At 41.0% G+C, this 6,017-nt stretch overlaps 1 non-coding gene across 1 annotated transcript; it reads left to right on the plus strand.

Moving 5' to 3' along the window:
* The first annotated feature begins 5,096 nt into the window (after positions 1-5,096).
* Positions 5,097-5,169, plus strand: trnav-cac. Its single transcript has one exon. It is a non-coding gene; the product is annotated as a tRNA-Val (tRNA).
* The last annotated feature ends 848 nt before the right edge of the window (positions 5,170-6,017 follow it).

Below are 6,017 nucleotides of genomic sequence, written 5' to 3' on the forward strand. Positions count from 1 at the left end.
TTGTCTTGTTCATTCACACACACACACACACACACATATATATATATATATATACATACATACAGTATATTTACTTACAACGTCTCTTTTCTTATGTCTCTGAATGTCTGTGGGTGTGTGTTGGTTCAGGAAAGATTTCACAACAAAAGCAAAGTATTTTATTAGATAGTGTAGCTACGACTTACAGGCAATTTAGAATCACCAATTAACCTAATGAGCTTGTCTCTGGAGGGTGGGAGGACGGGAGGACGCTGGAAACCAGGAGGGATGGACACACCCAGACAGGGAGAACAAGCTAACCCCACTTAGAAAGACATCAGTATTATTATTAATTGCTGCTTTATGTTCTCCTCTTACATCTACTTTCTTTTTTCACTTCCTGTATTCCTGTAACTTGTGCAACACATTCACATGTAACGGAGTAAGAACATATTGTGACCCTCTAAGTATATAGAGAACATTAATTATACAGTGATATATGACTAGATAGGGTGGATATATGACTTATCCAGGGTGGAAACCCTGAGGTATGAGAGTATGTGTTTTAAATAGGAAACTGGAAGAAGGGAATTTGTGTAAAAGATAAGTACATATGTCACAGTGTAACCTTTTTATGGGTTATGTTATATGTGCATATAATCTGGCTCAGTCCTGCAATGACTGCACAAAAAGGTCACTATGCAAATTGTGTAACATCAGCGTTGAGTCAAGGTACTGGATCTTGTTTTTATTGTTATTGCTCTAAAGGTGTGTTTAATACAAGTGAGGAGAAAGGTGCAGGTCTTTATTAATCCCAGGGGGAAATTAGTTTTTGTTCCAGCAGCTCAAACTCAAAGTGAACCAGTGTTAAGAACAAAGAGCCATGTAGGCAATAAGAAGGAGTAAGTAGACAGTTATAGTAAAACTACATGTGTCAATGTAAAAAGCACAAGAAACATATATAACAACATGTACAAGTATAAGTGAACCTGAGTTCCGAGTTGTTGCTCTACGATAACATTGAATATGTGCACAGCAGGAAGTTATTGCACAAAAGCTATTGCACATGCTGAGTCCAATAACACATAAGGAAATATGTACAAGTGTATGAAAATAAAGTGAACATGAGTCATTGCACAATATCAGTATAAATATGGTTATAAATGTGGGTTATGACACTCAGAGTGAGGAGTTGGTGAAATCAGTCTGGATCTCAAGACTTTGAGATTAATGACTGAATGTTTCACTCACTGTAAATTCATTTAGAATCAAGTTAAATGACAATCAGGCAGTATAGATGCAACCTTTAAACTTCACCTGCAGAACTGAAAAGAAAATTGACCAACACTGAAACACTCTGAATGAGCGTGGACCTAATGGCGCATTCAGTGGTGTGAAATCATCCAGTAGATTATTAATGCAGGAACAACTAAGAGACCATGAGCAAGATTCAGAAACTTTGCTTTTGCTTATGTGCATATTCCCAAAAAACAATCTGTCGTGTTTGTCCTTTTTTCCCCCTATTTTTTTGTACTTCTTTGTTTTAGAGCTGATACTGGAACAAAGAGCAAAGCTGCTGTTTTTTCTTCCCAAGAATGCATTCACAGCTTCAAGTTCAAAAGTTAATTTACGTCTGCAGAAAGCTGCAGGGATTCCACCAGCAGCCTCCTCTCTGCCCCAGTTCTAACGCTCCACTGCCTGAACCAGCCTGAGCTGACAGAAGGAATTTCCTCTGACCCTCACCTTGCTGCACAGAATGTGCCAGGAGAGCGAAGCCTTAAAGTTTCAACACACCACTGTGACAAAAGTTTAAAAAAATATATGGAATTTTCCCTCCGTGATGAAAATAGCCAAGGCACTTGTTTCCTGTAGTTACATGTCAACAGCATTTTCATGTCTTTTGTCTGCTGCTCGTGGCTGGTCCCTCTCTGAGGTGACCTGAATAAGTAAAGCTGAACACCAGTGGCTGGTAAATAGCGAGCAGAGACCGCTCCAGGGCACTGTCACCTGCACTTAGCTTCAACAGCACTGATACAGTTGCACACTGCACAAAGTGCAGCACAGGGACACATGTGATCTGCTCAGCACAGACGAATAAATATATATAAAATATATTCTAGACAAGGATTACAGCAGCAGAAATTAATATTCCAACATGTGCTACTTCAGACTGTGTAAAGAAATTGTTGCTATGTTTATTTATTATGTTTATTTTTATTAATAATTTAGTTTCATTAGTGAACGACTAAAACAACTAAAGAAACCTGCACAGAATAATCACCTGTATCTGTAGCTTTAGCTTCACAGTGAAGTTTTAGTCCATTAACTATAGTCAGACTTTAATGATCCACAAAGGAAATGAATTGGTCTCAGTAGCTTAGTTGACAGAAAATGTGATCTGTTCTACATCTGGACAGAGTTTGGTTTAAGAGAAGTTCTGTACTTCACTATGAATCAGTCTGATGGAGAATGAGCTCCTCTGTCCCTCTAGTGTTTGCTGTAGTGGATGGGATGGATTGTCCATGATGGAGATCGGTTCATCCAGTGTCCTCCTGTCCCTCACTGAGACAAACGTCTCCATCTCTCTACCAATCACATGTCCAGCCTTTCAGATCAGTTTGTTGATGCTACTGATGTATTTTTGCTGGTGCTACTCCCCCAACAAACCACAGCAAAGAACAGGACACTGGCTACAACAGACTGGTAGAAAGACTCTAGTGACTCACTGCAACATTTAAAGACCTGAGCTTCCTGAGGAACTAGAGTCCACTCAGGTCCTTCTGGTCCACAGCATCACTGCTGTCCCTCCAGTCCAGTCTGTTGTACTTGTAGCGGTCCACTACTTCAGACCCTGGATGGTGATGGGCTCCACTGATGTCCTCTTCCTCCTGAAGTCAGTGACCAGCTCCTTGGTCTTGTCCATGTTCAGGACCAGGTGGTTTTCCTGAGACCACTCCACAAAGTCTGCTATCAGTGTCCTATACTCCACCTCTCTGATCTCCATCTCTGGTTCATCCTTCCACTGCAGAGTCCCCAGAGAACTTCTGCAGGTATCAGGACCCAGAACTGGACCAGAAACCAGAGGTGTAAAGAGTGAAGAGGACAGTGGAGACAGAACAGTTCCCTGTGGTGCCCCTCCATTACTGATAAAGAGTATTTGACGGGAAGTGAGTTTAAAACCATCCATCAGCTGATCCAAAAAGCACTGCGGCTACAGTGATGCTGTATATGAGCATTGCTTTTCCTCAGGAGAGCGGTGGAAAGAGGAGTGTGATTGCTTCCAGCCCCTCACTGCGTGCTCGCCGCTATCTAATCTCCATCTCAATGAAAACATTTACCTTGACTTGTGCTAATTGCTGCTGTTGTATTTACGCAGAAAAGCCACAATCTTCACTAGAAAGACGATGGCCAATGTTATTTCTCTGAGGCGAGTCTTGGAAATGACGACAGTAGATATGAGTCACACAGACAGAATATAAATGAATGCAGCATGAGCCAACATACGTCAACGTAGTCTTTATCAGTGTAGTCTGTTTACATGTCTCTTCTGACGCAAAGACATTATAAGCTGTTATACATGTGTTTAATCAGATAATATAAAGTGGATTTTTTTCACATTTGTGTACACACATACGTAAGACATAAATGAAAAAAAAGATGTTTTGTGGGTTCACCTTCAACCCACTGCAGTGATTTGGACAAACTTTATTCATCCACAAAGGAAACTGCTTTCATCCATCCATCCATCCATCCATCCATCCATCCATCTTTTTTCCCAAAAGATGATGATGAAGGATACATGTCCAAAAGCAAAAATATTGTGGGTTGTGTGATGGAGTAAATCCATAAAACTTTAGCTCTGCAGTCTCTGTTGTCATCTTGAGGCGACTAAGAGGAGGTTTAGACCTGCATCAATTTCAAGCTGTAGCTACTGGCTCTAAACACACTAACATCACACCTCCTCAGAAATGGAACTACGCACTGTGGTGACGCAGAGCTGTGATTGGTCCTCGTGCTAACAGTGTGTTTCCACTTTAGTCCAAAAAAGCGTTGAATAAGGTCAGCTGGACTTGTTTCGCCACTCATCCGAGTAGCTTCTTCAGTTCTGATAAACTAGTGGGGAATTGAGGTTTAAATAGGAATAAACTCTGTGGGTAACACCCACCAGAAACTTGCCTGTCCAGAAACTGGGGTCACTAATTACCATAATGGCTGATACTTACCTGTCCTTGAAAGGGGGGAACTGTGTGCCTAGGCTAACTTACCCTATGAATAGAGCTCTAACGAGGCTATTGTCTATGGGAGCCTGGAGGCTCAAAGTGTGAATGATGTTGAAACTTCTTGGGGACAGAAGTCAAAACTGAATTATAAATAGTTGGTAAATTAAATCTCAGTCCACCTTCTCTGTTTAGAGAAGGTTTCTCTACTTTGACATAGATGGCTTCCTTAACTCCTCTCTCAAACCATCTGTCCTCTCTGGACAGGACTTTGACGATGTTATCCTCAAAGGAGTGTCCTTTGTCCTTCAGGTGGAGGTGGACTGCTGAGTCTTCTCCTGATGAGCTGGCTCTCCTGTGTTGGGCCATGCGCTTGTGTATGGGTTGTTTGGTTTCTCCAATGTACAGTACAAGTCTGTACATTCCTCGCTACACTGAACAGCAACACTACATTACTCTGTTTCTGTCTAGGTGTTTTGTCTTTGGGGTGGACCAGTTTCTGCCTTAGTGTGTTTCCAGGTTTGAAATAAACTGGGATGCGGTGTTTACCAAAAATTCTCCTCAGTTTCTCTGATACACCAGCTATGTAGGGGATGGTGATGTTCTTCCTTCCTTTTGAGCCTTTGACAAAGGCCCAGTTGGGATATCCACATGTTTTGAGGGTTTGTTTAATGTGTGTTCCCTCCTTGTCCTTGCCCTCCTGTCTAGTGGGAACAGTCTGTGCTCGGTGCTGGAGGGTTCTGATGACCACTTTATTATTCTCCATTTTCACGCTTTTTGAATTGATTGTTCTGGATCAGTAAAGATGGAACACACTGAGGAAGGGTTAACGAAGGGAATTGAATAACCCGCAGTATTTTAAATGACCGCAGACCATAAACCACTGAACTGTATTTATAAGTTTCCGTAGTGTAGTGGTTATCACGTTCGCCTCACACGCGAAAGGTCCCCGGTTTTAAACCGGGCGGAAACAATGCTTATTGCGAAATTACTATTTCATTTTTAAAGCACCTATCTAAATAAGATATATATCTAAAAACAATATCTAATGACATTTTTAAAAAAAAGTCTATGACGACCATCTATGATGGTAAATGGTATAATAAGGGAAATTACTTTGTGTTTTTTGTGTTGTTTACTTTTATGTGCAACGAAGTTACGGTGACAAAGAAAACAAATGAGATCAAATTAAATAAATCAAATTAAAAATTTTACAGAATTACCATTAGGCCTATACACAAGTTGGCAAAAACAGTGTCCGAGGTGTTCGGCCATTTGACCAGTTGCATAGCAACAGCGGCATCTGCTTGTGGACTATTTGTATTTGTGAGAAAGATGTAAATTCAAACTGAGCATTTCCGCCCCTTCATTGATGCCTCATTCATTCCTATGAAGACATGTCCTACTAGTGTTTCTCCTTCCAGTGTCATGGGCTCGATGCCGTTTAAGAGGTCACATCTGAATAAAATGCATGGAAGAGTCTTCTCTCGTGTTTATGCATTCACCAGATTGAATGTTTTCCTTTTAAATCTTGTGTCTTGTCTCCACTTTATGTTGAGGCCCACATGCGTGGGTGGTGAGCTTAATGTAAGCCTGGTTCACTTTATTTTACTGCCTGAAGCTTTTCCTGTTGTGGAATACCAAATGTTTATCTTCTTTATTTAATAAATGGGTCCAAACCACAGAGGTTTAAAGAAGAGACTGTAGGATCAGTCCGCGTTATTACTCGTATATAATCCCAGGAAATTGAGCCCGACTTTGTCCGACCTCTTGCTTCCCTGCATTCTCTCTCTTTTCTCCATCTGAAACTTACCAAACTTC

This window comes from Mugil cephalus, chromosome 12, assembly GCF_022458985.1.
Source record: "Mugil cephalus isolate CIBA_MC_2020 chromosome 12, CIBA_Mcephalus_1.1, whole genome shotgun sequence".
Lineage (NCBI taxonomy): Eukaryota > Metazoa > Chordata > Actinopteri > Mugiliformes > Mugilidae > Mugil > Mugil cephalus.